Raw genomic sequence first — 22,812 nt, 5'->3', positions numbered from 1 at the left:
AAAATATTATATTCAATTTGCAACCTGATGGAGGTCAGTATAGATGGACTAATAGAACAAGTCCCACACACTGCTAGAAGGCCAAATATCTTTTCAGACCTAGATGCAGAAAAAAATTATATTCAATTTGCAACCTGATGGAGGTCAGTATAGATGGACTAATAGAACAAGTCCCACACACTGCTAGAAGCCCAAATATTTTTTCAGCGCTAGATGCAGAAAAATATTATATTCAATTTGCAACCTGATGGAGGTCAGTATAGATGGACTAATAGAACAAGTCCCACACACTGCTAGAAGGCCAAATATCTTTTCAGACCAAGATGCAGAAAAAAATTATATTCAATTTGCAACCTGATGGAGGTCAGTATAGATGGACTAATAGAACAAGTCCCACAAACTGCTAGAAGCCCAAATATTTTTTCAGCGCTAGATGCAGAAAAATATTATATTCAATTTGCAACCTGATGGAGGTCAGTATAGATGGACTAATAGAACAAGTCCCACACACTGCTAGAAGGCCAAATATTTTTTCAGAGCTAGATGCAGAAAAATATTATATTCAATTTGCAACCTGATGGAGGTCAGTATAGATGGACTAATAGAACAAGTCCCACACACAGCTAGAAGAGAAGACCAAATATTTATTAAGAGGTAGATGCAGAAAAAAATTATATTCAATTTGCAACCTGATGGAGGTCAGTATAGATGGACTAATAGAACAAGTCCCACACACAGCTAGAAGCCCAAATATTTTTTCAGAGGTAGATGCAGAAAAAAATTATATTCAATTTGCAACCTGATGGAGGTCAGTATAGATGGACTAATAGAACAAGTCCCACACACTGCTAGAAGGCCAAATATTTTTTCAGAGCTAGATGCAGAAAAATATTATATTCAATTTGCAACCTGATGGAGGTCAGTATAGATGGACTAATAGAACAAGTCCCACACACAGCTAGAAGCCCAAATATTTTTTCAGAGGTAGATGCAGAAAAAAATTATATTCAATTTGCAACCTGATGGAGGTCAGTATAGATGGACTAATAGAACAAGTCCCACACACTGCTAGAAGGCCAAATATTTTTTCAGACCTAGATGCAGAAAAATATTATATTCAATTTGCAACCTGATGGAGGTCAGTATAGATGGACTAATAGAACAAGTCCCACACACTGCTAGAAGCCCAAATATTTTTTCAGCGCTAGATGCAGAAAAATATTATATTTAATTTGCAACCTGATGGAGGTCAGTATAGATGGACTAATAGAACAAGTCCCACACACTGCTAGAAGGCCAAATATCTTTTCAGACCTAGATGCAGAAAAAAATTATATTCAATTTGCAACCTGATGGAGGTCAGTATAGATGGACTAATAGAACAAGTCCCACACACTGCTAGAAGGCCAAATATTTTTTCAGAGCTAGATGCAGAAAAATATTATATTCAATTTGCAACCTGATGGAGGTCAGTATAGATGGACTAATAGAACAAGTCCCACACACAGCTAGAAGCCCAAATATTTTTTCAGAGGTAGATGCAGAAAAAATTATATTCAATTTGCAACCTGATGGAGGTCAGTATAGATGAACTAATAGAACAAGTCCCACACACAGCTAGAAGAGAAGACCAAATATTTATTAAGAGGTAGATGCAGAAAAAATTATGTTCAATTTGCAACCTGATGGAGGTCAGTATAGATGGACTAATAGAACACGTCCCACACACTGCTAGAAGGCCAAATATTTTTTCAGAGCTAGATGCAGAAAAATATTATATTCAATCTGCAACCTGATGGAGGTCAGTATAGATGGACTAATAGAACAAGTCCCACACACAGCTAGAAGCCCAAATATTTTTTCAGAGGTAGATGCAGAAAAAAATTATATTCAATTTGCAACCTGATGGAGATCAGTATAGATGGACTAATAGAACAAGTCCCACACACTGCTAGAAGGCCAAATATTTTTTCAGAGCTAGATGCAGAAAAATATTATATTCAATTTGCAACCTGATGGAGGTCAGTATAGATGGACTAATAGAACAAGTCCCACACACTGCTAGAAGCCAAATATTTTTTCAGCGCTAGATGCAGAAAAATATTATATTTAATTTGCAACCTGATGGAGGTCAGTATAGATGGACTAATAGAACAAGTCCCACACACTGCTAGAAGGCCAAATATCTTTTCAGACCTAGATGCAGAAAAAAATTATATTCAATTTGCAACCTGATGGAGGTCAGTATAGATGGACTAATAGAACAAGTCCCACACACTGCTAGAAGGCCAAATATTTTTTCAGAGCTAGATGCAGAAAAATATTATATTCAATTTGCAACCTGATGGAGGTCAGTATAGATGGACTAATAGAACAAGTCCCACACACAGCTAGAAGCCCAAATATTTTTTCAGAGGTAGATGCAGAAAAAATTATATTCAATTTGCAACCTGATGGAGGTCAGTATAGATGAACTAATAGAACAAGTCCCACACACAGCTAGAAGAGAAGACCAAATATTTATTAAGAGGTAGATGCAGAAAAAATTATGTTCAATTTGCAACCTGATGGAAGTCAGTATAGATGGACTAATAGAACACGTCCCACACACTGCTAGAAGGCCAAATATTTTTTCAGAGCTAGATGCAGAAAAATATTATATTCAATCTGCAACCTGATGGAGGTCAGTATAGATGGACTAATAGAACAAGTCCCACACACAGCTAGAAGCCCAAATATTTTTTCAGAGGTAGATGCAGAAAAAAATTATATTCAATTTGCAACCTGATGGAGATCAGTATAGATGGACTAATAGAACAAGTCCCACACACTGCTAGAAGGCCAAATATTTTTTCAGAGCTAGATGCAGAAAAATATTATATTCAATTTGCAACCTGATGGAGGTCAGTATAGATGGACTAATAGAACAAGTCCCACACACTGCTAGAAGGCCAAATATTTTTTCAGAGCTAGATGAAGAAAAATATTATATTCAATTTGCAACCTGATGGAGGTCAGTATAGATGGACTAATAGAACAAGTCCCACACACTGCTAGAAGGCCAAATATCTTTTCAGACCTAGATGCAGAAAAAAATTATATTCAATTTGCAACCTGATGGAGGTCAGTATAGATGGACTAATAGAACAAGTCCCACACACTGCTAGAAGCCCAAATATTTTTTCAGCGCTAGATGCAGAAAAATATTATATTCAATTTGCAACCTGATGGAGGTCAGTATAGATGGACTAATAGAACAAGTCCCACACACTGCTAGAAGGCCAAATATCTTTTCAGACCTAGATGCAGAAAAAAATTATATTCAATTTGCAACCTGATGGAGGTCAGTATAGATGGACTAATAGAACAAGTCCCACAAACTGCTAGAAGCCCAAATATTTTTTCAGCGCTAGATGCAGAAAAATATTATATTCAATTTGCAACCTGATGGAGGTCAGTATAGATGGACTAATAGAACAAGTCCCACACACAGCTAGAAGAGAAGACCAAATATTTATTAAGAGGTAGATGCAGAAAAAAATTATATTCAATTTGCAACCTGATGGAGGTCAGTATAGATGGACTAATAGAACAAGTCCCACACACTGCTAGAAGGCCAAATATTTTTTCAGAGCTAGATGCAGAAAAAAATTATATTCAAATTGCAACCTGATGGAGGTCAGTATAGATGGACTAATAGAACAAGTCCCACACACAGCTAGAAGCCCAAATATTTTTTCAGAGGTAGATGCAGAAAAAAATTATATTCAATTTGCAACCTGATGGAGGTCAGTATAGATGGACTAATAGAACAAGTCCCACACACAGCTAGAAGCCCAAATATTTTTTCAGAGGTAGATGCAGAAAAAAATTATATTCAATTTGCAACCTGATGGAGGTCAGTATAGATGGACTAATAGAACAAGTCCCACACACTGCTAGAAGGCCAAATATTTTTTCAGAGCTAGATGCAGAAAAATATTATATTCAATTTGCAACCTGATGGAGGTCAGTATAGATGGACTAATAGAACAAGTCCCACACACAGCTAGAAGCCCAAATATTTTTTCAGAGGTAGATGCAGAAAAAAATTATATTCAATTTGCAACCTGATGGAGGTCAGTATAGATGGACTAATAGAACAAGTCCCACACACTGCTAGAAGGCCAAATATTTTTTCAGACCTAGATGCAGAAAAATATTATATTCAATTTGCAACCTGATGGAGGTCAGTATAGATGGACTAATAGAACAAGTCCCACACACTGCTAGAAGCCCAAATATTTTTTCAGCGCTAGATGCAGAAAAATATTATATTTAATTTGCAACCTGATGGAGGTCAGTATAGATGGACTAATAGAACAAGTCCCACACACTGCTAGAAGGCCAAATATCTTTTCAGACCTAGATGCAGAAAAAAATTATATTCAATTTGCAACCTGATGGAGGTCAGTATAGATGGACTAATAGAACAAGTCCCACACACTGCTAGAAGGCCAAATATTTTTTCAGAGCTAGATGCAGAAAAATATTATATTCAATTTGCAACCTGATGGAGGTCAGTATAGATGGACTAATAGAACAAGTCCCACACACAGCTAGAAGCCCAAATATTTTTTCAGAGGTAGATGCAGAAAAAATTATATTCAATTTGCAACCTGATGGAGGTCAGTATAGATGAACTAATAGAACAAGTCCCACACACAGCTAGAAGAGAAGACCAAATATTTATTAAGAGGTAGATGCAGAAAAAATTATGTTCAATTTGCAACCTGATGGAGGTCAGTATAGATGGACTAATAGAACACGTCCCACACACTGCTAGAAGGCCAAATATTTTTTCAGAGCTAGATGCAGAAAAATATTATATTCAATCTGCAACCTGATGGAGGTCAGTATAGATGGACTAATAGAACAAGTCCCACACACAGCTAGAAGCCCAAATATTTTTTCAGAGGTAGATGCAGAAAAAAATTATATTCAATTTGCAACCTGATGGAGATCAGTATAGATGGACTAATAGAACAAGTCCCACACACTGCTAGAAGGCCAAATATTTTTTCAGAGCTAGATGCAGAAAAATATTATATTCAATTTGCAACCTGATGGAGGTCAGTATAGATGGACTAATAGAACAAGTCCCACACACTGCTAGAAGGCCAAATATTTTTTCAGAGCTAGATGAAGAAAAATATTATATTCAATTTGCAACCTGATGGAGGTCAGTATAGATGGACTAATAGAACAAGTCCCACACACTGCTAGAAGGCCAAATATCTTTTCAGACCTAGATGCAGAAAAAAATTATATTCAATTTGCAACCTGATGGAGGTCAGTATAGATGGACTAATAGAACAAGTCCCACACACTGCTAGAAGCCCAAATATTTTTTCAGCGCTAGATGCAGAAAAATATTATATTCAATTTGCAACCTGATGGAGGTCAGTATAGATGGACTAATAGAACAAGTCCCACACACTGCTAGAAGGCCAAATATCTTTTCAGACCTAGATGCAGAAAAAAATTATATTCAATTTGCAACCTGATGGAGGTCAGTATAGATGGACTAATAGAACAAGTCCCACAAACTGCTAGAAGCCCAAATATTTTTTCAGCGCTAGATGCAGAAAAATATTATATTCAATTTGCAACCTGATGGAGGTCAGTATAGATGGACTAATAGAACAAGTCCCACACACTGCTAGAAGGCCAAATATTTTTTCAGAGCTAGATGCAGAAAAATATTATATTCAATTTGCAACCTGATGGAGGTCAGTATAGATGGACTAATAGAACAAGTCCCACACACTGCTAGAAGGCCAAATATTTTTTCAGAGCTAGATGCAGAAAAATATTATATTCAATTTGCAACCTGATGGAGGTCAGTATAGATGGACTAATAGAACAAGTCCCACACACTGCTAGAAGGCCAAATATTTTTTCAGAGCTAGATGCAGAAAAATATTATATTCAATTTGCAACCTGATGGAGGTCAGTATAGATGGACTAATAGAACAAGTCCCACACATAGCTAGAAGCCCAAATATTTTTTCAGAGGTAGATGCAGAAAAAATTATATTCAATTTGCAACCTGATGGAGGTCAGTATAGATGGACTAATAGAACAAGTCCCACACACTGCTAGAAGAGAAGACCAAATATTTATTAAGAGGTAGATGCAGAAAAAAATTATATTCAATTTGCAACCTGATGGAGGTCAGTATAGATGGACTAATAGAACAAGTCCCACACACTGCTAGAAGGCCAAATATTTTTTCAGAGCTAGATGCAGAAAAATATTATATTCAATCTGCAACCTGATGGAGGTCAGTATAGATGGACTAATAGAACAAGTCCCACACACAGCTAGAAGCCCAAATATTTTTTCAGAGGTAGATGCAGAAAAAAATTATATTCAATTTGCAACCTGATGGAGATCAGTATAGATGGACTAATAGAACAAGTCCCACACACTGCTAGAAGGCCAAATATTTTTTCAGAGCTAGATGCAGAAAAATATTATATTCAATTTGCAACCTGATGGAGGTCAGTATAGATGGACTAATAGAACAAGTCCCACACACTGCTAGAAGGCCAAATATTTTTTCAGAGCTAGATGCAGAAAAATATTATACTCAATTTGCAACCTGATGGAGGTCAGTATAGATGGACTAATAGAACAAGTCCCACACACAGCTAGAAGAGAAGACCAAATATTTATTAAGAGGTAGATGCAGAAAAAAATTATATTCAATTTGCAACCTGATGGAGGTCAGTATAGATGGACTAATAGAACAAGTCCCACACACTGCTAGAAGGCCAAATATTTTTTCAGAGCTAGATGCAGAAAAAAATTATATTCAAATTGCAACCTGATGGAGGTCAGTATAGATGGACTAATAGAACAAGTCCCACACACAGCTAGAAGCCCAAATATTTTTTCAGAGGTAGATGCAGAAAAAAATTATATTCAATTTGCAACCTGATGGAGGTCAGTATAGATGGACTAATAGAACAAGTCCCACACACAGCTAGAAGCCCAAATATTTTTTCAGAGGTAGATGCAGAAAAAAATTATATTCAGTTTGCAACCTGATGGAGGTCAGTATAGATGGACTAATAGAACAAGTCCCACACACAGCTAGAAGCCAAAATATTTTTTTCAGAGCTAGATGCAGAAAAAAATTATATTAAATTTGCAACGTGATGGAGGTCAGTATAGATGGACTAATACAACAAGTCCCACACACTGCTAGAAGGCCAAATATTTTTTCAGAGCTAGATGCAGAAAAAATATTATATTCAATTTGCAACCTGATGGAGGTCAGTATAGATGGACTAATAGAACAAGTCCCACACACAGCTAGAAGGCCAAATATTTTTTCAGAGCTAGATGCAGAAAAATATTATATTCAATTTGCAACCTGATGGAGGTCAGTATACATGGACTAATAGAACAAGTCCCACACACAGCTAGAAGAGAAGACCAAATATTTATTAAGAGGTAGATGCAGAAAAAAATTATATTCAATTTGCAACCTGATGGAGGTCAGTATAGATGGACTAATAGGACAAGTCCCACACACTGCTAGAAGGCCAAATATTTTTTCAGAGCTAGATGCAGAAAAATATTATATTCAATTTGCAACCTGATGGAGGTCAGTATAGATGGACTAATAGAACAAGTCCCGCACACAGGTAGAAGCCCAAATATTTTTTCAGAGGTAGATGCAGAAAAAAATTATATTTAATTTGCAACCTGATGGAGATCAGTATAGATGGACTAATAGAACAAGTCCCACACACTGCTAGAAGGCCAAATATTTTTTCAGAGCTAGATGCAGAAAAATATTATATTCAATTTGCAACCTGATGGAGGTCAGTATAGATGGACTAATAGAAAAAGTCCCACACACTGCTAGAAGGCCAAATATTTTTTCAGAGCTAGATGCAGAAAAATATTATACTCAATTTGCAACCTGATGGAGGTCAGTATAGATGGACTAATAGAACAAGTCCCACACACAGCTAGAAGAGAAGACCAAATATTTATTAAGAGGTAGATGCAGAAAAAAATTATATTCAATTTGCAACCTGATGGAGGTCAGTATAGATGGACTAATAGAACAAGTCCCACACACTGCTAGAAGGCCAAATATTTTTTCAGAGCTAGATGCAGAAAAAAATTATATTCAAATTGCAACCTGATGGAGGTCAGTATAGATGGACTAATAGAACAAGTCCCACACACAGCTAGAAGCCCAAATATTTTTTCAGAGGTAGATGCAGAAAAAAATTATATTCAATTTGCAACCTGATGGAGGTCAGTATAGATGGACTAATAGAACAAGTCCCACACACAGCTAGAAGCCCAAATATTTTTTCAGAGGTAGATGCAGAAAAAAATTATATTCAGTTTGCAACCTGATGGAGGTCAGTATAGATGGACTAATAGAACAGGTCCCACACACAGCTAGAAGCCAAAATATTTTTTTCAGAGCTAGATGCAGAAAAAAATTATATTAAAATGGCAACGTGATGGAGGTCAGTATAGATGGACTAATACAACAAGTCCCACACACTGCTAGAAGGCCAAATATTTTTTCAGAGCTAGATACAGAAAAAATATTATATTCAATTTGCAACCTGATGGAGGTCAGTATAGATGGACTAATAGAACAAGTCCCACACACAGCTAGAAGCCCAAATATTTTTTCAGAGGTAGATGCAGAAAAAAATTATATTCAATCTGCAACCTGATGGAGGTCAGTATAGATGGACTAATAGAACAAGTCCCACACACTGCTAGAAGGCCAAATATCTTTTCAGACCTAGATGCAGAAAAAAATTATATTCAATTTGCAACCTGATGGAGGTCAGTATAGATGGACTAATAGAACAAGTCCCACACACTGCTAGAAGCCCAAATATTTTTTCAGCGCTAGATGCAGAAAAATATTATATTCAATTTGCAACCTGATGGAGGTCAGTATAGATGGACTAATAGAACAAGTCCCACACACTGCTAGAAGGCCAAATATCTTTTCAGACCTAGATGCAGAAAAAAATTATATTCAATTTGCAACCTGATGGAGGTCAGTATAGATGGACTAATAGAACAAGTCCCACACACTGCTAGAAGCCCAAATATTTTTTCAGCGCTAGATGCAGAAAAAAATTATATTCAATTTGCAACCTGATGGAGGTCAGTATAGATGGACTAATAGAACAAGTCCCACACACTGCTAGAAGGTCAAATATTTTTTCAGAGCTAGATGCAGAAAAATATTATATTCAATTTGCAACCTGATGGAGGTCAGTATAGATGGACTAATAGAACAAGTCCCACACACAGCTAGAAGCCCAAATATTTTTTCAGAGGTAGATGCAGAAAAAAATTATATTCAATTTGCAACCTGATGGAGGTCAGTATAGATGGACTAATAGAACAAGTCCCACACACTGCTAGAAGGCCAAATATTTTTTCAGAGCTAGATGCAGAAAAATATAATATTCAATTTGCAATCTGATGGAGGTCCGTATAGATGGACTAATAGAACAAGTCCCACACACTGCTAGAAGGCCAAATATTTTTTCAGAGGTAGATGCAGAAAAAAATTATATTCAATTTGCAACCTGATGGAGGTCAGTATAGATGGACTAATAGAACAAGTCTCACACACAGCTTGAAGCCCAAATATTTTTTCAGAGGTAGATGCAGAAAAAAATTATATTCAGTTTGCAACCTGATGGAGGTCAGTATAGATGGACTAATAGAACAAGTCCCACACACAGCTAGAAGCCCAAATATTTTTTTCAGAGCTAGATGCAGAAAAAAATTATATTAAATTTGCAACGTGATGGAGGTCAGTATAGATGGACTAATAGAACAAGTCCCACACACTGCTAGAAGGCCAAATATTTTTTCAGAGCTATGTGCAGAAAAATATTATATTCAATTTGCAACCTGATGGAGGTCAGTATAGATGGACTAATACAACAAGTCCCACACACTGCTAGAAGGTCAAATATTTATTCACAGCTAGATGCAGAAAAAAATTACATGCAATTTGAAACCTGATGGAGGTCAGTATAGATGGACTAATAGAACAAGTCCCACACACAGCTAGAAGAGAAGACCAAATATTTATTAAGAGGTAGATGCAGAAAAAAATTATATTCAATTTGCAACCTGATGGAGGTCAGTATAGATGGACTAATAGAACAAGTCCCACACACTGCTAGAAGGTCAAATATTTTTTCAGAGCTAGATGCAGAAAAATATTATATTCAATTTGCAACCTGATGGAGGTCAGTATAGATGGACTAATAGAAAAAGTCCCACACACAGCTAGAAGCCCAAATATTTTTTCAGAGGTAGATGCAGAAAAAAATTATATTCAATTTGCAACCTGATGGAGGTCAGTATAGATGGACTAATAGAACAAGTCCCACACACTGCTAGAAGGCCAAATATTTTTTCAGAGCTAGATGCAGAAAAATATTATATTCAATTTGCAATCTGATGGAGGTCCGTATAGATGGACTAATAGAACAAGTCCCACACACTGCTAGAAGGCCAAATATTTTTTCAGAGCTAGATGCAGAAAAATATTATATTCAATTTGCAACCTGATGGAGGTCAGTATAGATGGACTAATAGAACAAGTCCCACACACAGCTAGAAGCCCAAATATTTCTTCAGAGGTAGATGCAGAAAAAAATTATATTCAGTTTGCAACCTGATGGAGGTCAGTATAGATGGACTAATAGAACGAGTCCCACACAGCTAGAAGCCCAAATATTTTTTCAGAGCTAGATCCAGAAAAATATTATATTCAATTTGCAACCTGATGGAGGTCAGTATAGATGGACTAATAGAACAAGTCCCACACACTGCTAGAAGGCCAAATATTTTTTCAGAGCTAGATGCAGAAAAATATTATATTCAATTTGCAACCTGATGGAGGTCACTATAGATGGACTAATACAACAAGTCCCACACACTGCTAGAAGGCCAAATATTTTTTCAGAGCTAGATGCAGAAAAAAATTACATTCAATTTGCAACCTGAAGGAGGTCAGTATAGATGGACTAATAGAACAAGTCCCACATACAGCTAGAAGAGAAGACCAAATATTTATTAAGAGGTAGATGCAGAAAAAAATTATATTCAATTTGCAACCTGATGGAGGTCAGTATAGATGGACTAATAGAACAAGTCTCACACACAGCTAGAAGCCCAAATATTTTTTCAGAGGTAGATGCAGAAAAAAATTATATTCAGTTTGCAACCTGATGGAGGTCAGTATAGATGGACTAATAGAACAAGTCCCACACACAGCTAGAAGCCCAAATATTTTTTTCAGAGCTAGATGCAGAAAAAAATTATATTAAATTTGCAACGTGATGGAGGTCAGTATAGATGGACTAATAGAACAAGTCCCACACACTGCTAGAAGGCCAAATATTTTTTCAGAGCTATGTGCAGAAAAATATTATATTCAATTTGCAACCTGATGGATGTCAGTATAGATGGACTAATACAACAAGTCCCACACACTGCTAGAAGGTCAAATATTTTTTCAGAGCTAGATGCAGAAAAAAATTACATGCAATTTGAAACCTGATGGAGGTCAGTATAGATGGACTAATAGAACAAGTCCCACACACAGCTAGAAGAGAAGACCAAATATTTATTAAGAGGTAGATGCAGAAAAAAATTATATTCAATTTGCAACCTGATGGAGGTCAGTATAGATGGACTAATAGAACAAGTCCCACACACTGCTAGAAGGTCAAATATTTTTTCAGAGCTAGATGCAGAAAAATATTATATTCAATTTGCAACCTGATGGAGGTCACTATAGATGGACTAATACAACAAGTCCCACACACTGCTAGAAGGCCAAATATTTTTTCAGAGCTAGATGCAGAAAAAAATTACATTCAATTTGCAACCTGATGGAGGTCAGTATAGATGGACTAATAGAACAAGTCCCACACACTGCTTGAAGCCCAAATATTTTTTCAGAGGTAGATGCAGAAAAAAAATATATTCAATTTGCAACCTGATGGAGGTCAGTATAGATGGACTAATACAACAAGTCCCAAACACTGCTAGAAGGCCAAATATTTTTTCAGAGCTAGATGCAGAAAAATATTATATTCAACTTGCAACCTGATGGAGGTCAGTATAGATGGACTAATAGAACAAGTCCCACACACTGCTAGAAGGTCAAATATTTTTTCAGAGCTAGATGCAGAAAAATATTATATTCAATTTGCAACCTGATGGAGGTCAGTATAGATGGACTAATAGAACAAGTCCCACACACAGCTAGAAGCCCAAATATTTTTTCAGAGGTAGATGCAGAAAAAAATTATATTCAATTTGCAACCTGATGGAGGTCAGTCTAGATGGACTAATAGAACAAGTCCCACACACTGCTAGAAGGCTAAATATTTTTTCAGAGCTAGATGCAGAAAAATATTATATTCAATTTGCAACCTGATGGAGGTCAGTATAAATGGACTAATAGAACAAGTACCACACACTGCTAGAAGGCCAAATATTTTTTCAGTGCTAGATGAAGAAAAATATTATATTCAATTTGCAACCTGATGGAGGTCAGTATAGATGGACTAATAGAACAAGTCCCACACACTGCTAGAAGCCCAAATATTTTTTCAGAGGTAGATGCAGAAAAAAAATATATTCAATTTGCAACCTGATGGAGGTCAGTATAGATGGACTAATACAACAAGTCCCAAACACTGCTAGAAGGCCAAATATTTTTTCAGAGCTAGATGCAGAAAAATATTATATTCAACTTGCAACCTGATGGAGGTCAGTATAGATGGACTAATAGAACAAGTCCCACACACTGCTAGAAGGTCAAATATTTTTTCAGAGCTAGATGCAGAAAAATATTATATTCAATTTGCAACCTGATGGAGGTCAGTATAGATGGACTAATAGAACAAGTCCCACACACAGCTGGAAGCCCAAATATTTTTTCAGAGGTAGATGCAGAAAAAAATTATATTCAATTTGCAACCTGATGGAGGTCAGTATAGATGGACTAATAGAACAAGTTCCACACACTGCTAGAAGGCCAAATATTTTTTCAGAGCTAGATGAAGAAAAATATTATATTCAATTTGCAACCTGATGGAGGTCAGTATAGATGGACTAATAGAACAAGTCCCACACACTGCTAGAAGGCCAAAAATATCTTTTCAGACCTAGATGCAGAAAAAAATTATATTCAATTTGCAACCTGATGGAGGTCAGTATAGATGGACTAATAGAACAAGTCCCACACACTGCTAGAAGCCCAAATATTTTTTCAGCGCTAGATGCAGAAAAATATTATATTCAATTTGCAACCTGATGGAGGTCAGTATAGATGGACTAATAGAACAAGTCCCACACACTGCTAGAAGGCCAAATATTTTTTCAGAGCTAGATGCAGAAAAATATTATATTCAATTTGCAACCTGATGGAGGTCAGTTTAGATGGACTAATAGAACAAGTCCCACACACTGCTAGAAGGCCAAATATTTTTTCAGAGCTAGATGCAGAAAATTATTATATTCAATTTGCAACCTGATGGAGGTCAGTATAGATGGACTAATAGAACAAGTCCCACACACTGCTAGAAGGCCAAATATTTTTTCAGAGCTAGATGCAGAAAAATATTATATTCAATTTGCAACCTGATGGAGGTCAGTATAGATGGACTAATAGAACAAGTCCCACACACTGCTAGAAGGCCAAATATCTTTTCAGACCTAGATGCAGAAAAAAATTATATTCAATTTGCAACCTGATGGAGGTCAGTATAGATGGACTAATAGAACAAGTCCCACACACTGCTAGAAGCCCAAATATTTTTTCAGCGCTAGATGCAGAAAAATATTATATTCAATTTGCAACCTGATGGAGGTCAGTATAGATGGACTAATAGAACATGTCCCACACACTGCTAGAAGGCCAAATATTTTTTCAGAGCTAGATGCAGAAAAATATTATATTCAATTTGCAACCTGATGGAGGTCAGTATAGATGGAATAATAGAACAAGTCCCACACACTGCTAGAAGGCCAAATATTTTTTCAGAGCTAGATGCAGAAAAATATTATATTCAATTTGCAACCTGATGGAGGTCAGTATAGATGGACTAATAGAACAAGTCCCACACACTGCTAGAAGGCCAAATATTTTTTCAGAGCTAGATGCAGAAAAATATTATATTCAATTTGCAACCTGATGGAGGTCAGTATAGATGGACTAATAGAACAAGTCCAACACACTGCTAGAAGGCCAAATATTTTTTCAGAGCTAGATGCAGAAAAATATTATATTCAATTTGCAACCTGATGGAGGTCAGTATAGATGGACTAATAGAACAAGTCCCACACACTGCTAGAAGGCCAAATATTTTTTCAGAGCTAGATGCAGAAAAATATTATATTCAATTTGCAACCTGATGGAGGTCAGTATAGATGGACTAATAGAACAAGTCCCACAGACTGCTAGAAGGCCAAATATTTTTTCAGAGCTAGATGCAGAAAAATATTATATTCAATTTGCAACCTGATGGAGGTCAGTATAGATGGACTAATAGAACAAGTCCCACACACAGCTAGAAGAGAAGACCAAATATTTATTAAGAGGTAGATGCAGAAAAAAATTATATTCAATTTGCAACCTGATAGAGGTCAGTATAGATGGACTAATAGAACAAGTCCCACACACTGCTAGACGGCCAAATATTTTTCAGAGCTAGATGCAGAAAAATATTATATCCAATTTGCAACCTGATGGAGGTCAGTATAGATGGACTAATAGAACAAGTCCCACACACTGCTAGAAGCCCAAATATTTTTTCAGAGGTAGATGCAGAAAAAAATTATATTCAATTTGCAACCTGATGGAGGTCAGTATAGATGGACTAATAGAACAAGTCCCACACACAGCTAGAAGGCCAAATATTTTTTCAGAGGTAGATGCAGAAAAAAATTATATTCAGTTTGCAACCTGATGGAGGTCAGTATAGATGGACTAATAGAACAAGTCCCACACACAGCTAGAAGCCCAAATATTTTTTTCAGAGCTGGATGCAGAAAAAAATTATATTAAATTTGCAACGTGATGGAGGTCAGTATAGATGGACTAATAGAACAAGTCCCACACACTGCTAGAAGGCCAAATATTTTTTCAGAGCTATATGCAGAAAAATATTATATTCAATTTGCAACCTGATGGAGGTCAGTATAGATGGACTAATACAACAAGTCCCACACACTGCTAGAAGGCCAAATATTTTTTCAGAGCTAGATGCAGAAAAAAATTACATGCAATTTGAAACCTGATGGAGGTCAGTATAGATGGACTAATAGAACAAGTCCCACACACAGCTAGAAGAGAAGACCAAATATTTATTAAGAGGTAGATGCAGAAAAAAATTATATTCAATTTGCAACCTGATGGAGGTCAGTATAGATGGACTAATAGAACAAGTCCCACACACTGCTAGAAGGTCAAATATTTTTTCAGAGCTAGATGCAGAAAAATATTATATTCAATTTGCAACCTGATGGAGGTCAGTATAGATGGACTAATAGAAAAAGTCCCACACACAGCTAGAAGCCCAAATATTTTTTCAGAGCTAGATGCAGAAAAATATTATATTCAATTTGCAACCTGATGGAGGTCAGTATAGATGGACTAATAGAACAAGTCCCACACACTGCTAGAAGGCCAAATATTTTTTCAGAGCTAGATGCAGAAAAATATTATATTCAATTTGCAATCTGATGGAGGTCCGTATAGATGGACTAATAGAACAAGTCCCACACACTGCTAGAAGGCCAAATATTTTTTCAGCGCTAGATGCAGAAAAATATTATATTCAATTTGCAACCTGATGGAGGTCAGTATAGATGGACTAATAGAACAAGTCCCACACACTGCTAGAAGGCCAAATATTTTTTCAGAGCTAGATGCAGAAAAATATTATATTCAATTTGCAACCTGATGGAGGTCAGTTTAGATGGACTAATAGAACAAGTCCCACACACTGCTAGAAGGCCAAATATTTTTTCAGAGCTAGATGCAGAAAAATATTATATTCAATTTGCAACCTGATGGAGGTCAGTATAGATGGACTAATAGAACAAGTCCCACACACTGCTAGAAGGCCAAATATTTTTTCAGAGCTAGATGCAGAAAAATATTATATTCAATTTGCAACCTGATGGAGGTCAGTATAGATGGACTAATAGAACAAGTCCCACACACTGCTAGAAGGCCAAATATCTTTTCAGACCTAGATGCAGAAAAAAATTATATTCAATTTGCAACCTGATGGAGGTCAGTATAGATGGACTAATAGAACAAGTCCCACACACTGCTAGAAGCCCAAATATTTTTTCAGCGCTAGATGCAGAAAAATATTATATTCAATTTGCAACCTGATGGAGGTCAGTATAGATGGACTAATAGAACAAGTCCCACACACTGCTAGAAGGCCAAATATTTTTTCAGAGCTAGTTGCAGAAAAATATTATATTCAATTTGCAACCTGATGGAGGTCAGTATAGATGGACTAATAGAACAAGTCCCACACACTGCTAGAAGGCCAAATATTTTTTCAGAGCTAGATGCAGAAAAATATTATATTCAATTTGCAACCTGATGGAGGTCAGTATAGATGGACTAATAGAACAAGTCCCACACACTGCTAGAAGGCCAAATATTTTTTCAGAGCTAGATGCAGAAAAATATTATATTCAATTTGCAACCTGATGGAGGTCAGTATAGATGGACTAATAGAACAAGTCCAACACACTGCTAGAAGGCCAAATATTTTTTCAGAGCTAGATGCAGAAAAATATTATATTCAATTTGCAACCTGATGGAGGTCAGTATAGATGGACTAATAGAACAAGTCCCACACACTGCTAGAAGGCCAAATATTTTTTCAGAGCTAGATGCAGAAAAATATTATATTCAATTTGCAACCTGATGGAGGTCAGTATAGATGGACTAATAGAACAAGTCCCACACACTGCTAGAAGGCCAAATATTTTTTCAGAGCTAGATGCAGAAAAATATTATATTCAATTTGCAACCTGATGGAGGTCAGTATAGATGGACTAATAGAACAAGTCCCACACACAGCTAGAAGAGAAGACCAAATATTTATTAAGAGGTAGATGCAGAAAAAAATTATATTCAATTTGCAACCTGATAGAGGTCAGTATAGATGGACTAATAGAACAAGTCCCACACACTGCTAGACGGCCAAATATTTTTCAGAGCTAGATGCAGAAAAATATTATATTCAATTTGCAACCTGATGGAGGTCAGTATAGATGGACTAATAGAACAAGTCCCACACACTGCTAGAAGCCCAAATATTTTTTCAGAGGTAGATGCAGAAAAAAATTATATTCAATTTGCAACCTGATGGAGGTCAGTATAGATGGACTAATAGAACAAGTCCCACACACAGCTAGAAGGCCAAATATTTTTTCAGAGGTAGATGCAGAAAAAAATTATATTCAGTTTGCAACCTGATGGAGGTCAGTATAGATGGACTAATAGAACAAGTCCCACACACAGCTAGAAGCCCAAATATTTTTTTCAGAGCTGGATGCAGAAAAAAATTATATTAAATTTGCAACGTGATGGAGGTCAGTATAGATGGACTAATAGAACAAGTCCCACACACTGCTAGAAGGCCAAATATTTTTTCAGAGCTATATGCAGAAAAATATTATATTCAATTTGCAACCTGATGGAGGTCAGTATAGATGGACTAATACAACAAGTCCCACACACTGCTAGAAGGCCAAATATTTTTTCAGAGCTAGATGCAGAAAAAAATTACATGCAATTTGAAACCTGATGGAGGTCAGTATAGATGGACTAATAGAACAAGTCCCACACACAGCTAGAAGAGAAGACCAAATATTTATTAAGAGGTAGATGCAGAAAAAAATTATATTCAATTTGCAACCTGATGGAGGTCAGTATAGATGGACTAATAGAACAAGTCCCACACACTGCTAGAAGGTCAAATATTTTTTCAGAGCTAGATGCAGAAAAATATTATATTCAATTTGCAACCTGATGGAGGTCAGTATAGATGGACTAATAGAAAAAGTCCCACACACAGCTAGAAGCCCAAATATTTTTTCAGAGCTAGATGCAGAAAAATATTATATTCAATTTGCAACCTGATGGAGGTCAGTATAGATGGACTAATAGAACAAGTCCCACACACTGCTAGAAGGCCAAATATTTTTTCAGAGCTAGATGCAGAAAAATATTATATTCAATTTGCAATCTGATGGAGGTCCGTATAGATGGACTAATAGAACAAGTCCCACACACTGCTAGAAGGCCAAATATTTTTTCAGCGCTAGATGCAGAAAAATATTATATTCAATTTGCAACCTGATGGAGGTCAGTATAGATGGACTAATAGAACAAGTCCCACACACTGCTAGAAGGCCAAATATTTTTTCAGAGCTAGATGCAGAAAAATATTATATTCAATTTGCAACCTGATGGAGGTCAGTTTAGATGGACTAATAGAACAAGTCCCACACACTGCTAGAAGGCCAAATATTTTTTCAGAGCTAGATGCAGAAAAATATTATATTCAATTTGCAACCTGATGGAGGTCAGTATAGATGGACTAATAGAACAAGTCCCACACACTGCTAGAAGGCCAAATATTTTTTCAGAGCTAGATGCAGAAAAATATTATATTCAATTTGCAACCTGATGGAGGTCAGTATAGATGGACTAATAGAACAAGTCCCACACACTGCTAGAAGGCCAAATATCTTTTCAGACCTAGATGCAGAAAAAAATTATATTCAATTTGCAACCTGATGGAGGTCAGTATAGATGGACTAATAGAACAAGTCCCACACACTGCTAGAAGCCCAAATATTTTTTCAGCGCTAGATGCAGAAAAATATTATATTCAATTTGCAACCTGATGGAGGTCAGTATAGATGGACTAATAGAACAAGTCCCACACACTGCTAGAAGGCCAAATATTTTTTCAGAGCTAGTTGCAGAAAAATATTATATTCAATTTGCAACCTGATTGAGGTCAGTATAGATGGACTAATAGAACAAGTCCCACACACTGCTAGAAGGCCAAATATTTTTTCAGAGCTAGATGCAGAAAAATATTATATTCAATTTGCAACCTGATGGAGGTCAGTATAGATGGACTAATAGAACAAGTCCCACACACTGCTAGAAGGCCAAATATTTTTTCAGAGCTAGATGCAGAAAAATATTATATTCAATTTGCAACCTGATGGAGGTCAGTATAGATGGACTAATAGAACAAGTCCAACACACTGCTAGAAGGCCAAATATTTTTTCAGAGCTAGATGCAGAAAAATATTATATTCAATTTGCAACCTGATGGAGGTCAGTATAGATGGACTAATAGAACAAGTCCCACACACTGCTAGAAGGCCAAATATTTTTTCAGAGCTAGATGCAGAAAAATATTATATTCAATTTGCAACCTGATGGAGGTCAGTATAGATGGACTAATAGAACAAGTCCCACACACTGCTAGAAGGCCAAATATTTTTTCAGAGCTAGATGCAGAAAAATATTATATTCAATTTGCAACCTGATGGAGGTCAGTATAGATGGACTAATAGAACAAGTCCCACACACAGCTAGAAGAGAAGACCAAATATTTATTAAGAGGTAGATGCAGAAAAAAATTATATTCAATTTGCAACCTGATAGAGGTCAGTATAGATGGACTAATAGAACAAGTCCCACACACTGCTAGACGGCCAAATATTTTTCAGAGCTAGATGCAGAAAAATATTATATTCAATTTGCAACCTGATGGAGGTCAGTATAGATGGACTAATAGAACAAGTCCCACACACTGCTAGAAGCCCAAATATTTTTTCAGAGGTAGATGCAGAAAAAAATTATATTCAATTTGCAACCTGATGGAGGTCAGTATAGATGGACTAATAGAACAAGTCCCACACACAGCTAGAAGGCCAAATATTTTTTCAGAGGTAGATGCAGAAAAAAATTATATTCAGTTTGCAACCTGATGGAGGTCAGTATAGATGGACTAATAGAACAAGTCCCACACACAGCTAGAAGCCCAAATATTTTTTTCAGAGCTGGATGCAGAAAAAAATTATATTAAATTTGCAACGTGATGGAGGTCAGTATAGATGGACTAATAGAACAAGTCCCACACACTGCTAGAAGGCCAAATATTTTTTCAGAGCTATATGCAGAAAAATATTATATTCAATTTGCAACCTGATGGAGGTCAGTATAGATGGACTAATACAACAAGTCCCACACACTGCTAGAAGGCCAAATATTTTTTCAGAGCTAGATGCAGAAAAAAATTACATGCAATTTGAAACCTGATGGAGGTCAGTATAGATGGACTAATAGAACAAATCCCACACACAGCTAGAAGAGAAGACCAAATATTTATTAAGAGGTAGATGCAGAAAAAAATTATATTCAATTTGCAACCTGATGGAGGTCAGTATAGATGGACTAATAGAACAAGTCCCACACACTGCTAGAAGGTCAAATATTTTTTCAGAGCTAGATGCAGAAAAATATTATATTCAATTTGCAACCTGATGGAGGTCAGTATAGATGGACTAATAGAAAAAGTCCCACACACAGCTAGAAGCCCAAATATTTTTTCAGAGCTAGATGCAGAAAAATATTATATTCAATTTGCAACCTGATGGAGGTCAGTATAGATGGACTAATAGAACAAGTCCCACACACTGCTAGAAGGCCAAATATTTTTTCAGAGCTAGATGCAGAAAAATATTATATTCAATTTGCAATCTGATGGAGGTCCGTATAGATGGACTAATAGAACAAGTCCCACACACTGCTAGAAGGCCAAATATTTTTTCAGAGCTAGATGCAGAAAAATATTATATTCAATTTGCAACCTGATGGAGGTCAGTATAGATGGACTAATAGAACAAGTCCCACACACAGCTAGAAGCCCAAAGATTTCTTCAGAGGTAGATGCAGAAAAAAATTATATTCAGTTTGCAACCTGATGGAGGTCAGTATAGATGGACTAATAGAATGAGTCCCACACAGCTAGAAGCCCAAATATTTTTTCAGAGCTAGATGCAGAAAAATATTATATTCAATTTGCAACCTGATGGAGGTCAGTATAGATGGACTAATAGAACAAGTCCCACACACTGCTAGAAGGCCAAATATTTTTTCAGAGCTAGATGCAGAAAAATATTATATTCAATTTGCAACCTGATGGAGGTCAGTATAGATGGACTAATAGAACAAGTCCCACACACTGCTAGAAGGCCAAATATCTTTTCAGACCTAGATGCAGAAAAAAATTATATTCAATTTGCAACCTGATGGAGGTCAGTATAGATGGACTAATAGAACAAGTCCCACACACTGCTAGAAGCCCAAATATTTTTTCAGCGCTAGATGCAGAAAAATATTATATTCAATTTGCAACCTGATGGAGGTCAGTATAGATGGACTAATAGAACAAGTCCCACACACTGCTAGAAGGCAAAATATTTTTTCAGAGCTAAATGCAGAAAAATATTATATTCAATTTGCAACCTGATGGAGGTCAGTATAGATGGACTAATAGAACAAGTCCCACACACTGCTAGAAGGCCAAATATTTTTTCAGAGCTAGATGCAGAAAAATATTATATTCAATTTGCAACCTGATGGAGGTCAGTATAGATGGACTAATAGAACAAGTCCCACACACTGCTAGAAGGCCAAATATTTTTTCAGAGCTAGATGCAGAAAAATATTATATTCAATTTGCAATCTGATGGAGGTCCGTATAGATGGACTAATAGAACAAGTCCCACACACTGCTAGAAGGCCAAATATTTTTTCAGAGCTAGATGCAGAAAAATATTATATTCAATTTGCAACCTGATGGAGGTCAGTATAGATGGACTAATAGAACAAGTCCCACACACTGCTAGAAGGCCAAATATTTTTTCAGAGCTAGATGCAGAAAAATATTATATTCAATTTGCAACCTGATGGAGGTCAGTATAGATGGACTAATAGAACAAGTCCCACACACAGCTAGAAGAGAAGACCAAATATTTATTAAGAGGTAGATGCAGAAAAAAATTATATTCAATTTGCAACCTGATAGAGGTCAGTATAGATGGACTAATAGAACAAGTCCCACACACTGCTAGACGGCCAAATATTTTTCAGAGCTAGATGCAGAAAAATATTATATTCAATTTGCAACCTGATGGAGGTCAGTATAGATGGACTAATAGAACAAGTCCCACACACTGCTAGAAGCCCAAATATTTTTTCAGAGGTAGATGCAGAAAAAAATTATATTCAATTTGCAACCTGATGGAGGTCAGTATAGATGGACTAATAGAACAAGTCCCACACACAGCTAGAAGGCCAAATATTTTTTCAGAGGTAGATGCAGAAAAAAATTATATTCAGTTTGCAACCTGATGGAGGTCAGTATAGATGGACTAATAGAACAAGTCCCACACACAGCTAGAAGCCCAAATATTTTTTTCAGAGCTGGATGCAGAAAAAAATTATATTAAATTTGCAACGTGATGGAGGTCAGTATAGATGGACTAATAGAACAAGTCCCACACACTGCTAGAAGGCCAAATATTTTTTCAGAGCTATATGCAGAAAAATATTATATTCAATTTGCAACCTGATGGAGGTCAGTATAGATGGACTAATACAACAAG

Source organism: Phyllobates terribilis, unplaced genomic scaffold, assembly GCF_046119375.1.
Source record: "Phyllobates terribilis strain yellow unplaced genomic scaffold, ASM4611937v1 Scaffold_2__4_contigs__length_985480577, whole genome shotgun sequence".
Lineage (NCBI taxonomy): Eukaryota > Metazoa > Chordata > Amphibia > Anura > Dendrobatidae > Phyllobates > Phyllobates terribilis.
Note: the sequence above shows the minus strand (reverse complement) of the source record.